This window comes from Megascapheus bottae, chromosome 21, assembly GCF_031878675.1.
Source record: "Megascapheus bottae isolate mThoBot1 chromosome 21, mThoBot2.hap1, whole genome shotgun sequence".
In the NCBI taxonomy this organism is placed as follows: domain Eukaryota; kingdom Metazoa; phylum Chordata; class Mammalia; order Rodentia; family Geomyidae; genus Megascapheus; species Megascapheus bottae.
The window spans coordinates 33,168,691-33,185,368 of NC_143529.1; positions in this window are offsets into that span (position 1 = coordinate 33,168,691).

A 16,678-nucleotide genomic window follows, 5' to 3' on the forward strand; every position below is an offset into this window, starting at 1 on the left:
TTTATTTTTAGACAGTTCTGGGGGTTTGAACTCAAGGACTTATATTCGCTAGGAAGTTGTAGTCCCACTTGATCCAGGCCTCCAGACCAAAAAATAATGTGTATTTTTATTGATTTTTTTAGTGTTTGTGCTGGTACTAGAGCTTGAACTCAGGTCTCACACTCTAGCTTTGCTTTTTCACTTTGGTGCTTTACCACTTCAACCATCCCTCCACTTTCAGCTTTTTGCTGGTTAGCTGGACATAACAGCCTTTCAGAGTTGTTTGCCTGCTCTGACTTTGAACCTAAATCCTTAGATCTCGGCCTCCTGAGTTTCTCGGGTTACAGGTGTGAGCCACAGGTGTCCTAAAAGTATTTAAAAAATAGACAACCAAGTTAAAGCAAGCGTCAAGCTTGCACTCTGAACCAGTTTTGCAGCCTGTAGGAGGCGCATTGTGAGAATTCTTTCAGGACTATCAGGACTTGGGAAGTCTGGTCTCTGTTGCAAAGCAAGAGCCTGTGTGTGGTGGAAGCCAGGTGTTTTCCACTCTTTTAGGCTAGACTTGAGCTGGACAGGCTGCAGCCCCATTGTGCAGCAACTCCACAGTGAGAGGCCATTCTTGTGGTTCGGTCCTGTGGTTAGTGCAACGATTACGTCACCGTATGAAGCATGTTATTAGGAGGAGTATTTCTAAAGTATACATAATAGCGTCAGCGGATCCATTCAGCATTGTGGCTGCATAGTTTAGCCAGGGGTCAAACGCATTCTCTTCCTGCCTCGGCCCTCCCACCCCCCCGGAATATGAGGATTGCGGGTCTGCGCCACCATCCCTGGCTACCTGTGGTTGAAGCATCAAGCCTAGAGCTCACTGGTTGAAATCTCATGGTCACCATTTCCCTTCTCTCCTAAGATGATTACTTCACAGCCCTACATTGTCACTGTCATCTGCTGTAGAATGAGAATGTCTCAGGGTTTAGGCTGTGGTGACAAAACTCGGGATGGCTTCGAAATACCACAGGTATTTGAACTGTTCTGGAGTCTGTGAAGTCCGAGGTCCAGGTGCTGACAGATTCCGTTTCTGGTAGGAGCCAAGTTCCCAGTTCATAGATGGTGTCTCCTTGCTGTTTCCTCCAGTGACAGAAGGGACAGGAGCTCCTGGAGGAATTTATATGAGGCGCCAATCCTGTTGGTCGCGACTCTGCTGGTGTGCATGTGCATTCCCTCCTCCCAAAGGCCTCATTGTGTCAGCGCTTAGGGTACAATGTGTGCATCTGAGAAGTATACCAACATTTGTACCATGGTGATAAATATAATGCCTTCCTTTTAGGTTGTTGTTAGGTATAAAGATTGAGAAGTCAGTTGACACACACCTCCTGATGTGACAAACCAAAAAATGCTGTATCCTTCTGTGGGATTGTGGGGTGTGTGTGTGTGTATGTGTGTGTGTGTGTGTGTGTGTGTGTGTGTGTGTGTGTTTCAGTATTGGGGCTTGAACTCAGGACCTCATACACTTGCTTGGTTTCCTCTTTGCCCAAAATTGGCACTTTACCACTTGAACCACACCCCCACCTGCAGCTTTTTGCTGGCTAATTGGAGATAAGAGTCTTGGAGTTATTTTACTGGGCTGGCTTTGCATGGTGATCTGCAGATCTCAGCCTCCCGAGTAGCTAGAATTATAGGGGTGAGCCACCAGCCCCCAACCCCTGTGGAATTCTTTTATATTTATTTTTTTTCTTTTTTTTATTGTAATTAGTAAAAGGGTTACATGATATTTGCCAGATAGAAGGTGCATTAATTCACATACATTGATACCCTTTCACATGTCTTGGTACCCATTACCCTCCCCCCTCCTTTTATATTTTAAAAAATCTTAATTGTTATTATAAAGATGAAATACAGAGGGATAACAGTTACATAGTCAGGTGAAGCGTACTTTTTTAATTTAATTTTATTTTTTTGTCAGTCATGGAGCATGAGCTCTAGGCCTGGCTCTGTCCCTGAGCTCTTCAGCTCCAGTCTAGCACTCTACTATTAAGCCACAGCACCACTTCCATTTTCTGGTGGTTAATTGGAGATAAGAGTCTCACAGACTTTTTGTGCCTGGGCTGGCTTTGAACCCATATCCTCAGACACATCAGCCTCCTGAGCTGGTAGGCTGTAGGCATAGCCACCAGCACCTTCCTGAAAGTACATTTCTTTTTAGACAATGTCACCTCTTCCTTTGCTCTCTCCATTTTCCCCTCCTCTCCCCACCTACAAGTTGTATAGTTCACTTTTAACATAGTGTCCAGTGAGTACCACTGTACCTCTGTGTGTGCACTCGTGTGCATGCATATGTGTGTGCGTGCATGTGTGCAGTTGCAGGTCCTGAGGCTTGTATTCAGCCTGGGCACTGTCCTTGAGGGTTTTTTTTTTTGCTAGTTCTGGAGCAAAGAGCACTGTCCTTGGGCTTTCTCACGGTTAGACCTCTACCACTTGAGCCACAGCACCACTTCTGGCTTTTTCTATGTTTGTGGAATTGAACCCTGGTCTTCATGCATGCTAAGTAAGCACTCTACCACTAGGCCAAACTCCCAGCCCCTGTCGCGGAGCTTTTGCTCAAGGCTACTTGGAACCATAGTGCCACCAGCTTTTTCTGAGTGGTTTGTTGGAGATAAAAGCCTTGTAGCCTTTCCTGCCCGGGCTGGCTTTGAGCCACAATCCTCAGATCTCATCCTCCTGAGAAGCTAGGATTACAGGCATGAGCCATCAGTGCCTGGCTTCTGTGCAGTTCTTGACAACATTTATATGACATGGGTCTAGTCACGAGAAACACCAGAAGAACCTGAGGAAAGGCTCATTGTCCATGCAGCTGCTAGAGCCACTTTGAGTAGCTGAGTCAAGTGGCTGGGCATGTGGGAGCTTGACTGGCATGCATGAGGCCCTGGGTCTCATCCCTAGCACAGTTAAGAAAAGGGGGTTTAGGAATCAATGTGATGAAAGACAGAGGTTTAGGAAGGGTCCAGATTAAGGGAGATGAGAACCATGACCTCTAAAAGCAATGTGTGACCTTGGCTTGCTTTTTCCCCAATTATAGCAAGACTACTAGCTCAGTGTGATGAAGGTCTGGAGATTAGGTAATGGAACTGTAACTTTGTTAGCTTTTAGAGCTTGGAAAGCAGACAATGGAGTACTGTGGTATATAAAAGGATGCTTTTAAAAAATGTTTAAATCTTTTAGGAAATGTCCAACTAAGATACTCGGGAGAAAAGGATAATTTATGAAGGATGTTATGAGGTGCCTAGAATAACATGGGTATGTAGATCTAACATGGATGTTTGCTGTTGTTTTCAGCAGTTCTGAAGAACTGAATTCCGTGTAGTATCAATCTGTGCTTTTGTGACCTTTCAAAAACAATGTTGCAGGAAACTGGGGCGAATCTAACTACTTTTCTTTTCCTGTTTTCCAGAATTTGGTTTCGTGTCCTTCCAGAAAATACAGGAAAGCTTCAAAGACTTTGCCTGGCTCCCAGTGTCACACCTCCCCACCCCTTGGCTCCCCTGCCTGTGATTCAGTTTGGGACCCTGAGACCATAGACGGTGAGCCTGCCTGAAGTTCCAGGTGGTCAGAACCCGATGGCCTGTAAACCATTTGCTCTGGGGCCCTCTCCCTATTGAAGATGGATTAATCGGGAAGTAAATAGAAATGCCTGTCTAAGCCCTGAGCTTATTCTTTATTCATCATGAGAGCAGTTTCCCAGGGACCCAGGTAGCCAGACAAGGGTGAAGACGGCTTATCCTTCAAAGCCCTCAGTGAGATTGTACACACCTATAATCCCAGCACTTGCGAGATGAAGGCAAGAAGATGAGGGATTCAAGTCCAGTCTGGATTAGATGGTGAGATCAGGTCTCAAAAACCAAGCTAAGGGATGAGAATGTGGTTTGGTGGTAGAGTGCTTGCCTAGCATGCCTGGAGCCCTGGATTTGATTCCTCAGTACCACATACACAGAAAAAGCCGAAGTGGTGCTGTGGCTCTAGTGGTAGAGAACTAGATTAGAACAAAGAAAGCTCAGGGGCAGTGCCCAGGCCCTGAGTTCAAGCCTCAGGACACACACACACACACACACACACACACACACAGATGGCTCAATCCTAAAGCCAGCTCTTTGGTGACTTTTGTCTGGGATGAGCTGAGTGCATGGCTGTGATTAACTCAGTCATGATACGTATGGATGGGACCTGCCCATGCCCTGGACCTCTGAGACACATTACCAGAGCACCAGAAACACTGTGAAAACACTGTCCCTATAAGACTTTATTGTAATCACACCTTACGTTGTTTCATTATTACTTTGCTCTAATTATGCGGGGCTGTTTGGGGCTAGGGAAATGTAACCCTCTCAGGAACTCTGGCAGCAGCCTGGAGTAGAGGATTGTCAGCCAGGCAGCCAGTGGGGTTGGGGTTGCTTTGAACATTGCACATATGTGGTGAGGCAGTTATGCAACACCTCCAGTCTGCTCCTGAAGCACACGCCGGCTCCTGAGGTGCTGTCTCAGCAAATTGGACATGCCAGATATTTTTTTTTCTTGCTACCACAAGCCTCAGTGTGCCTTAGATAACCCTGTAGCCATTTGCACCCAGGCATGGGAAGGAGTTGGTTCCCCTGGCAGGCCAACTGAAGTCTGTGATGGAGGCAGATGTCGTCCTTCAGTTGTGTCAGTCGTGCTCCACTGGCAAGACTGGTGTCACATCCTCTTTCTGGCTATATAATAAAGCCATTTAGCTCACTCTGTGAGTCATCTAGGAAGGAGACAATAGCATTCTGTGCTGCTCCCTGCTTTGCAACACCAGGTCAACAGCGGCTTCCTTAGGGGTGTGTGTGTGTGTGTGTGTGTGCGCGCACGCGCGCGTTTCACTTGGTTTTTATTACTCAAAACTGGTGCTCTGTCACCTGAACCACACGCCACTTCAGGCTTTTTTTTTTTTGCTAAGTCTCATGGACTTTATTTGTGTATTTATTTATTTTTGGACTTCATTTGTATATTTATTTATTTTTGGTGGGTCCTGGGGCTTGAACTCTGGGCCTGGGCGATGTCCCTAAGCTCTTCAGCTCAAGGCTGTCTCCATACCCCAGGAACCGCAGACCTACTTCCCATTTTCTAGAGGTTAATTGGAGATAAGAGTCTCACGTTCTTTTGTGCCCGGGTTGGCTTTGAACCACAATCCTCCTGAGTAGCTAGGATTGAAGGCGTGAGCCACTATGCCCAGCTTTTCAGCCCAGGTTTGCTTTGAACCTTGATCCTTAGATCTCAGCCTTCCAGCTACCCTGGAGGACAGGCATGAGCCATCAGCACTGGATTTGAGTGGTCTTTCTGGCCTGTTTCTAATTCACATCATGAGTAGAGCTTCTGAGCTTGAGGACATAAAGAAGAGAAGCCATGGCAGATCCAGCAGCCATGACAGAGGCTTAGGGGCTGTAGCCCTGACTGCTCTGGGTCTAGCCCTGAGGCCAGCACTAACAAGTGATGGAGACCCTGTGGCCCAGGCTGGCAAGATGCCCTGGAATAACTACAGAAGCTCTCTTCACTGTCCCACGATCTCTACACATACAGGAGGAACAAAGGAATCCAGCCAGTGGGTTTGTCCCAGTTGCTTGACTAAATGAAATATAGCAACCAAGCTTCATTAAGTGCTAGCCGTGGGGCCCACTCACCTGGATATTCAATCAAAATAAAACCACAATAAAATGTACTCTTTTCTGCCAATGGGAAAAATGAAAACAAAATGGCAAGAGGCTGAGAGCTGAGGATCATGGTTCAAAGGCAGTCTGGTCAGACAAATCCTTGAGACTTTTATTAGATTAACTGGCAAAAAGAAATGGAGGTATGGTTCAGATGGTAAAGGGCCAACAAAAGAGACCAGTGAGAGGACGAGGTCAAATTCAGCCCCAGTGTCTACATGCACACACTTGTACTGTCTGAGAGGAAGGAAAATGATTCCTCATTCACCCATTCTAGAGGGTGAGCTTCTTGGCTCGCAGGACCCAGCGTCAGGAGGATACGGGGCGCTTCTCCCAGTGGAGAGATGTGAGCACTGGTGACTTTGGCATTGTTCCCTTCATACACTCAAGATAGCAACTCCAGCAACTTCATGTGACTCAGGAACCAGTGGCACTCTCCAGTTGTTTTTCAGTCTGTTGATTAGCCAAGGAGAAAAATCTTTTTTGCAGAGTTCAAAAGTCTTGAACACACGCCCACTTTGTGAAGGGAGAGAGCCGACTTGGAGCTTAGAGTCATTAGCAAGCGGGCCTGCTTAGGTGGAACTTGATCGTGGTATTTGTTTGTGATAGCGATTCCATGAATAATACATTCCTATATAAAAATCCAAGTTCCCTTGGATTCTTTCTTGTCTTTTTTGGTGAGACTACCATTCATCTCTCAGACTGCTAGATGAGATCAGGTGGTTTATTAGAGGTAAAATTCTCATGGACTTCCCTGCCCAGGCTAGCTCTGAATCATGATCCTCAGATCTCAGATTCCTGAGTTGCTAGGATGATGGACATGAGCTACTAGTGCATGGCTAGGGGTCAGGTTTTTTTTTCTTTTTTAAACCTAACCCTGGGCTGGGAGTTTGGCCTAGTGGTAGAGTGCTTGCCTAGCATGCACGAAGACTTGGGTTCGATTCCTCGGTACCACATACATAGAAAAAAGCTGGAAGCAGTGCTGTGGCTCAAGTGGTAGAGCTCTAGCCTTGAGAAAAGTCCAAGGACAGTGCTCAGGCCCTGAGTTCAAGCCCCACAACTGGCAAAAAAAAAACAAAAACAAAAAAAATCAAAACCCTAACCCTGAAGAAGGCAGAGTAGCTCAGAGTAGCTACTCCCATCTTGAGGGGATTGAGCTTTTTTTCTTTTTCTTCTTTCTTTTTCTCCTGGCACTTGAACTCAGGGCCTGGGCACTGTCCTGAGTTTTTGTGCTTAAAGCTAGTGCTTTATCACAGAGCCACTTCTGGCTTTTTGGGTGGTTCATTGTAAGTACGAATCTTAGGGTCTTTCCTACGTGTGATGCTCAGATTTCAGCCCCTTGAGTAGCCAGGATTATAGGCATGAGCCACCAGCACCCAGCATCATTCTGGAGGTTTTATAGAGTGGGAAAGAAAAACAGACAGGATGGTCTGATCAGGGTCTTTGTCACTGAGGGCATGTGTCTCCTTCCTCCTTGTCTGTCAGAAAATGTCCGTGGACCTTGATCTGTAACGGTTCCTGGGCTTCTCTTAACACATCACAGCAATTTCTAGAACTACAGACCAAGAAGGGACATTACAGATGTCATCAGATTGTTCTCTGTCCTGTAAATCCAAAGAAAGACTTAGGAGTTACAATCTTTCTGTGTACATGTGCACAAAGTGTGTGTGTGTGTGTGTGTGTGTGTGTGTGTGTGTGTGTGTCTTGGGGCTTGTACCCAGGTTTGGGTGCTATCTCTGAGCTGTTTTGATCCAGGCTAGCACCCTACCACTTGAGCCACAGCTTCACTTCCCACATTTTTGGTGTTTAGTTGGAAATGCAATAGTCACAGACTCCTTTTCTAGGGCTGGCTTTGAACTGCAATCCTCAGATCTCAGCTTTCTGAATGGATTGCAGATGTGAGCTGCCAGCACCTCTCACACAGTCAGAATCTTAACAATTTAGATGAGGCTTCTCTTTACAATGCTAGGCAAAAGAAAGGAGTAAATCCTGCAAAAGGATTCAGGAGGGGAAGGGAGGGGCAAGGTGAGGAACAGTGAGGCTGCTGGGGTAGAATTCTCCTACATGTCCTTCTCTATAAATCAGACTTTTTGCCAATGGCAAAATGGTTGCAGTGGGAAGACCTCTTTGCATAAGTTCAATCAGAAGCAGTCTTGTCTAGGAAAATGTCACCCTGGAAATCAGAAGGAAGTACACTTCTCTCCAAGGCCTGGGCACCATCCCTGAGCTCTTCAGCTCAAGGCTACCATCCTACCCCTTGAGCCTTAGCCCCATTTCCCATTTTCTAGTGGTTAATTGGAGATAAGAGTCTCCAGTTCTTTAGTGCCCCGGCTCGCTTTGAACCTCGATCCTCAGATCTCAACCTCCTGAGTAGCTAGGATTACAGTGTGAGCCACCTCGCCTGGCTTAGAGTAGACACTGTTGATTTGACAGTACCAGGGATCAAGCTCAAGGAATCAAACTCATGCTAGGCAGGCCTTCTACCACTTAAGCCATAACATTTCCAGTCCTCTGTTACACAGTTTAAAACATCACATGCTGGGGATGGCTTACCTCTGTAATCCTAGCTACTCAGGAGGCTGAGATCTGAGGATCACAGTTCAAACCAGGGAAGGAAAGTCTGTGACTTTCTTTGTTTCTTTGTTTCTTTCTTCCTTTGTTTCTTTCATTCTTTCTCTCTCTCTCTTCTTTCTTTCTTTCTTTCTTTCTTTCTTTCTTTCTGTCTTTCTGTCTCTTCTTCTTTCTCTTCCTCTCTCTCTCTCTCTCTCTCTCTCTCTCTCTCTCTCTCTCTCTCTCTCTCTCTCTCTCTCTCTCTCTCTCTCTCTCTCTCTCTCTCTCTCTCTCTCTCTTTCTGACATGGGGCTTGACCTCAGGGCTTGGGCATTGTCCTTGATCTTTTTTTTTTCCAGAGCCGGGAACCGAACTCAGGGCCTTGCACTTGCCAGGCAAGGGCTCTTCTGCTGAGCCAAACCCCCGACCCTGTCCTTGAACTTTTATGCTCAAGGCTAGCACTCTACCACTTTGAGCCACAGCTCCACTGGGGTGGTTAATTGGAGATGAGTGTCTCATGAACTTTTCTACCCTGGCTAGCTTTGAACTGTGACCCTTATATCTCAGCTTCCTGAATGAGCAGGATTATAGGCATGAGCCACCAGCTCCTGGCTGTCTGTGAGACCGTTGTCTCCAGGGAATCACACAAAAAAGCTGGAAGTGGAGTTGTGGCTTAGGGACAGTGCCCAGGCCCCGAGTTCAAGCTAAAAACAAAACAAAACAAAACAAAAAACAGCATCATTGTTCAGGAGCAGAAAAACCTCTACATTTTGTTGAATTTATCAAGACACACAAAGACATGAGAAAGTAGGGTGGAGAGACAGCCATTGACTGACCAGGGAGGGGGAGAAGAAGGTGAAACGTTTTAGGCAGGAAAGTCTGGGGCTGGGAATTGATCACAGAGACACTGCTGAGCAAAGTTGGAAAGCAAATTGAGCCTTTGGAGCCCAGCCTATTCCCAGGTTTCTCTTTTCTCCGGTCTAGATGGCCTCTGACTTGGCAAACAGCCCGGGCCCCTCAGCCCTCTCTTCAGGCCCTGCACATTCCTTTACCCGAGAATGTCCTCATCAGTCCCCTGCAAGTGACCTCCCTCCTGAGTCCCCAGTGTCTTCATGGCAGCAGGCACCCATTTGAAACCCTGCTGTGTCACATGGCTTTCAGAAGGAAGGAAGTGCCACTCCTGTGGTTCTGTCTCTGCCAGTCAAGGGGATAGTGCCTCCTCCTTCCTCACCTCAGGTCCCGGCTGCCAACCAGACTGCCTCTTCTCTGCCTGCCTGGCCCCAAGTCTACAGGAACGTGTCTGTCACGCAGCTCCTCCTGCCATGCCTGGAGGCCCCTGGTTTCCTGTTGGACTTTCCTGTATCTCAACACCCTGCTTCTATTCTGTACCCCAATAGGAGGGCTCCCACCAACCCTTGACAACTGACCCATTGCTTTGTTCATTCTGTTAGAATACAACCATAATCACCACCATCACCACCACCACCACCACCACCAATACCACTACCACTATAACCACTACCACCATAACCATCACCACCACCATCACTACCACCAGAAACACCATCACCACCTCTATAACCACCACCATCACCACCACCACCACCACCAAAACTACCACCATAATCATCATCACCACCACCACCACCAGAACCACTACTACCACCGTAAACACCATCACCACCATAACCATCATCACCACCACCATCACCACCATCACTACAATAATCATCATCACCATCACCACCAGAACCATGCCACCACCTTAACTGCCACTGTAACCACCATCACTACCACAACTACCACCACCACCACCATCATAAACACTATAAACATTGCCAGCACCATAACCACAATACTCACCACCATCACCATCAGCATAACTACCAAAACCACCACCATAACCAACACCACCACCATCCCACCACCACCATCACCACCACCACCATACCCACCACCATCACCATAACCACTATCACTACCACCATTGTCATTACCACTAGCAGCAGCAACAACAACCATGCCACTATAATGAGTTTTATTTCCCTGCAGAAGATATAATTTCATGAGCCAGGCATGGTGGCTCACACCTATAATCCTAGCTACTCCAGATGCTGAGATCTGAGGATCATGGTTCAAAGCCTGCCCAGACTGGAAAGTCTATGAGACTCTTATCTCCAAGTAACCACCAGAAAAACTGGAAGTGGTGCTGTGGCACAAAATGCAGTGCTGTAGGCTGGGGGATTCCAGGAAGAAGCCAGGCTAGGCCTCTCCCCTGGTGAGGTCATGCTGTGGGGAGCAGGGAAAGGACAGAAGTACACAAACAGATGATGACCTTTACATGGTGATAAAACACAGAGAAGGGAAATGTGGAGGGCAGCAGGGGGTCCTGACAGGGACCCCGGGGCAGCCAGAAGTAAATCTCATCATTCCTAGTATATACACTGTAGATGTCCTGCAGTCTCCGAGACATTTGTGGACATTGTGGTGGTGGTGGTGGTGGTGGTTGTAGTGGTGGTAGTGGCGGTAATAACGTGATTATGGTGGTGATGGTGGTGATTATGGTTGTATTCTAACAGAATGAACAAAGCGATGGGTCAGTTGTCAAGGGTTGGTGGGAGCCCTCCTATTGCAGTATAGAATAGAAGCAGAGTATTGAGATATAGGAAAGTCCAACAGGAAACCAGGGGCCTCCAGGCATGGCAGGAGGAGCTGCGTGACAGAACACGTTCCTGTAGACTTGGGGCCAGGCAGGCAGAGAAGAGGCAGTCTGGTTGGCAGCCAGGACCAGAGGTGAGGAGAGAAGATGGTGAGGAAGGAGAAGACACTGTATTTTGTGCCACAGCACCACTTCCAGTTTTCTGGTGGTTAATTGGAGATAAGAGTCTCATAGACTTTCCAGTCTGGGCAGGCTTTGAACCATGATCCTCAGATCTCAGCATCCGGAGTAGCTAGGATTACAGGCATGAGCCACTTCACCTGGCCATGAGTTCTTTTTGCTTAAGGCGAGCACTACCACTTGAGCCATAACTCCATTTCCTGCTTTTTGGTTGTTAGAGTTGAGTGTCTCATGGGCTTTCTTGCCTGGGCTGGCTTTAGAGCATGATCCTCAGATCTCAGCCTTCTGAGTAGCTAGGGTTACAGGGGTGAGGCACTGGTGTCTATTACATTTTTAAAATAAGCTTACTTGCATGTTTGTAGGAACATGTGAATAAGGAGTTGAAATATACAAGGACTTCTAAAATATTTTATTATGCACAGAAAAATTTTTAAGCGTTTTCCTTTTATACAAGAAAAATGTATATATGTATGTAAATATATATATATATATATCATATGTTTTATTTGTCTTTTTCTTTTTTGGTACTGGGGATCAAACCCGGGATGTTGCACTTGCTAGGCAAGCATTTTGCCACGGAGGTATATCCTGCTCCATATGTTTTATTTGTTACCAGAGTTTAGGGCAAAAGCCTAATAACTATTAAAGGGATGAGTAGTGGTAAAAGGAAGAAGATTTATTTTTAAACCTAGCTATGTCATCAAGAACAGATCAAGAGTTACAGTAACCCCAAGTCTGTTTGTCTTTGGGGTAAGGACAGGAGCTTCCAGACAATACAAGAAGAAAGGGTCAAGAAGAATGCAGTTAATCAGTCCTGGCCAAGCCATGACCCCGGTCAATTATTATCTCAGGACTGGTTGGGTAGGGCCTGGTCATGATAGGAAAGTTATGTTTATCAGTCAGTTCTGTCATTACCAGTGACCCCGGGGTGCGGTGGGAGGGGGGACAAGATGGGATTCACTTGACCATTGGCTGCTATTCTCCCTCATACCCATAATCAAGTCATCATCTTACTTCTTGAGGTTAAAGGTCATTTTCTTCAATAACTACTTCGTGATGAGAGAGTTTACTATAAGAATTCTGGAATGGACCATCTTAGAAGGTTAGAAAACTCTCCTGTGCCTTCTATGTTTGGGAGGCAGCGGGGAGAACTGAGCTAGGTTAGATATCACCAGTTCTCGAAAGATAGTCCTTGAATGATTAACATGCCAATGTGCAGAGTTCAGCAGATATCTGACTCAAAGTTTTCAGCCAAAAGAGATGCAAAATGAAGACAGGATGCTGACTCTGTGTGCTTTTCAGCAAAAGTCATTTCCAAGAACCTATAATAATATTTCAGAATTCAGTAGACACACAGTCCCGTTTTCTACTTCCTACTAACCTTTAAATAACCTAAAAATGCATATTTGAAAATAAGCATACAGTTGTCATTGAATACTGTTTAACAGTAGTTATATAACATTTACTGTTGGGCTGGGAGTGTGGCCTAGTGATAGCGTGCTTACCTGGCATACGCGAAGCCCTGGGTTCGATTCCCTAGAACCACATACACAGAAAAAGCCAAAGGTGGCATTGTGGCTCAAGTGACAGAGTGCTAACCTTGAGCAAAATGTCTCCAAGGGCAGTGTCCAGGCCCTGAATTCAAGCCCTAGGACTGAAAAACAAAAACAAAAACAACCATTTATTGTTAATAAATAGTTTTAATCTATGGCTTAGGCCTGGTGGATGCTGGCCTCTGAAACAAAGGAAGTTTCAAGAAGGGGATGGGGATGGTGATGGATGGAAGTGGAGCTATGACTCAATTGGTAGAGCTACCTTGCGCAGCGTCTGGGCCCTGAGTTCAAACCCTACTACTAGCAGAGAAAAAATGTGTGTGGGATTTCAACACAATAGCCTGGGGCTCCCCCGTGGTATAATATGGAATGCATATTGTGAAGCTCACCTTAATATCCACTTCACTATTCTATCTCAAAAACCCCAGCAACAACAAAAACAGAAACTGAGCCGGGCACCAGTGGCTCACCCTGTAATCCTAAATTATACTCAGGAGGCTGAGACTGGGAGACCACAATTCAAAGCCAGTCTAGGAAGTCTAGGAGACTTTTATCCCCAATTATCTAGGAAAAAAGAAAAGCGAAGGAACAGAGTCCAGGCTCTAAGTTCAAACCTTAGTACTGCCTCACATATGCACACACACACACACACACACACACACACACACACACACACACACAATACTGAAATGATGTATATCACAGAGACAACTTCAAGTAATAGTATGGGAAATTCTCTTTTTATGCTTATCATTACACTTTTGATCACAAACACATATTACTTACATAGCAGGATGTAAATATGAGAGAAAACTGGTGGACAACACTTAGAATGTAATTAGCTGCCTGAAAGACTTAAAGCAGACAGATCAGGAAACAGGAAATATGAATTTTCGGGTACCAATCATGCCTTCTCTAACTGCCTGTCTCTTGCTTCTGCTGTGAAAATTGTAGTGGATTAAGCAGTCATAATCTGAGATCTTTGAAGGCCAGGACAGCTTACCAGTCACCAAATCGTCAAAGCTTGAATTTTAACATTTTGACTTTCTTCAGGGACACATTCCCTTTTCATCTTTAACGGTCACAAAGTGGACCCAAAGCCAAGAAGGAGCACAGAGCATGTGTGACTTTTCCTAGAGGAAAAAGTGGAAGTATGGCCCCTGAGTGCTTCCTCTTCCTCTCTAGACCAGAAGTGGCCCCACACAGAGCTCTGGGCCATCTCAGCCATCTTGTGGGTCTCTATGCTATGAACCAGTTTGTCTCTGGCAGCAGACACTGTGGAAGAGACCCTTGTTCTTGCTCTCTGCTTCGGGCCCCTGTGAGGTGAGCAGCTTTCTCCATCACTCTCCAGCTGCCACAGCTCAGCTCTGCCTTGCCTCAGTCCTAAACAATGGTCAGTTGGCTTTTTAAACACACATACACATATTAATTGTTCAAAGTGATATTTCCACACGTGTCTATAATGTACTTTGATTATTATTACCATTTGTTAAACTTCCTTTATGGAAGTTGAATTACATTATTATTATTATTATTATTATTATTATTATTATTATGCCAGTTGTGGGGCTTGAACTCAGGACATGGGCACTGTCCTTAGGCTTTCTCAAGGCTAGTGCTCTACTACTTTGGCCACAGCACCACTTCTGTCTTTTTTTGTCTATGTGGTACTGAGAAATTGAACCCAGGGCTTTGTGCATGCCAGGCAAGCTCTAGCACTAGGCCATGCCTCTGGCCCAAATTACAATTTTTTGTGTGTGAGGGGGTCATGGGGCTTGAACTCTGGGCCTGGGCGCTGTCCCTGAGCTCCTTAGCTCAAGACTAGCACCCTACCCTTTGAGCCACAGGACCACTTCCCATTTTCTAGCGGTTAATTGGAGAAAAAAGTCTCACGGTCTCTGGACTGGCTTAAACAGCGATCCTCAGATCTCAGCCCCCCTGAGTAGCTAGGATTACGGGCGTGAGCCACTGCACCTAGAAAAGTTACCCATTTTTAATGTGGGTTTCATTATGTTGACTCATACTGATGGGAGATAGTCTCTGGGCCAGGACTGTGGCCTAGTGGTAGAGTGCTCACCTAGCACGCATGAAGCCCTGGATTTGATTCCTTGGTACCATGTACACAGAAAAAGCTGTGGCTCAAACAACAGAGTGCTAGCCTTGAGCTAACAGTGCCCAAGGACAATACACAGGCCCTGAGTTCAAGCCCCAGAACTGGTGACTCACTATAGTCTATAGAATGAATTTCCAGAAGTCAGAAGTCAGTCAGCCCTGACTGGGGAGGAGGTGATACTGTGAGGCAGGTGGATGGGGGAGGGGGTGGTGTATACCTTCATATCTCAGCATCTTGCTGACCACATGCCTCTGACAATCCCAACATTCCAGCACTTTGCGAGACAGAGCCGTCAACAGCTTCCGATGTACAGAGGTAGTATTGCCACCAGTGGAGTCCAGCTGTCTGCTCAATGCCACTTAGTCCAAAAGAGCTCAGTGGATGCACTCACTTGGCCTTAAGATGTCATGTCCTGGATTGGGGGTCTCCAAGTCCAAATTCTGGCTCCATTATGCAATGTAAGTAAGCTTTGAGCAAGAAGAACGTTATTGCGTAAGTCAGCCTTCTGTAAGAATAACAAATACCCAGTGGGATCAAGGCTGGACCCAGGCTTTTGTGATAGGACAGCACAACACAGACTATGCAAAGCCACTCACCTCATGGCTAGGGAGCAAGAGATAGACTGACAGACACAGAGAGGAGAGGGAGAGGTCCAAGGACCCCACAATTCCCTTCAAGGACTTGCCCCCGATGACCTAAAGACCTCTGGCTAGGCCACTCAAAGGCCCCACTCTCGCCCAGTAGCACCCTCTGGTGAGTTTGTAATACCTGGACTGCTGTGGGATTGCAAGAGAAAGCCTTTCTAAGTCTTTGTCTTCTTGTTTGTGGAAGGTATATGATAGAAGCGCTTGGTGGGGAAATATACTGGGGGTGGGGTGAGGCATATGTTGTTAGAAGAGCTATGATCCGGGGCCGGGAGTTTGGCCTAGTGGTAGAGTGCTTGCCTAGCATGCATGAAGACTGGGGTTCGATTCCTTGGTACCACATACATAGAAAAAAGCCAGAAGTGGTGCTGAGGCTCAAGTGGTAGAGCTCTAGCCTTGAGAAAGTCCAAGGACAGTGCTCAGGCCCTGAGCTCAAGCCCAGGACTGGCAAAAAAAAAAAAAAAAAAAGAAGAGCTATGATCCCTAAAAAGCACCCAGTAGTTGGGCCTTGGTGACTCAACTCTGTGATCCTAACTACTCAGGAGGCTGAGATCTGAGGATCAAGGACCCAAGCCAGCAGGTGCAGGAAAGTCTGTGAGTCTCTTATGTCCAATTAACCACTCAAAAACCAGAAGTGGCTCTGTGGCTCAAAGTGCCAGCCTTGAGCACTAAAGAGCTCAGACACAGCACTCAGGCTCTGAATTCAAGCCCTACAATGGCCAAAAAAAAAAAGCACCCAGTAAATGTTTTGCCATCATTATCATTAATATCTCCTTCAAGCCCCTGGACAGAGATGAATTCCAGGCTTGAAATCCAGGCTCTGGGTTAAGGTTTTCCTGCACCTTCCTCAGCTTTCACCCTGACTTTTGCACATGCTTTACTAAGAAGTATTCAACAGTTAATGATTTAAAAGGTGTTTTATGCCTCTAATTGCAAAAGTTCTGCCATTCAGAGATGAAAAAGGGTGCCTAAGCATTAGAACCTTGACCCGCAGCAGAGCGATTTTGCTGAGTGCTGTGAATGCATCTTGTACACCTTCCTTTTGGAGGCCTGCTTAGCTGCCCACTCCCTTAGATAAAGAGAAAGCCCAACCCATTTCTCCAGTCTGTTTGATTTCCAAGCAAAGTGATCTAAAATGGTCCCTATCTACTCAATCTACTCCTCGTAACTTCACAAATCAGACAGCTGGAAAACCACACAGGAAGGAAGGAAGTTTCCACACAGACTCATTCATTGATCTCTTGTCGGAGTCCAGCATGCCCTGATGACCTTGAACTTAC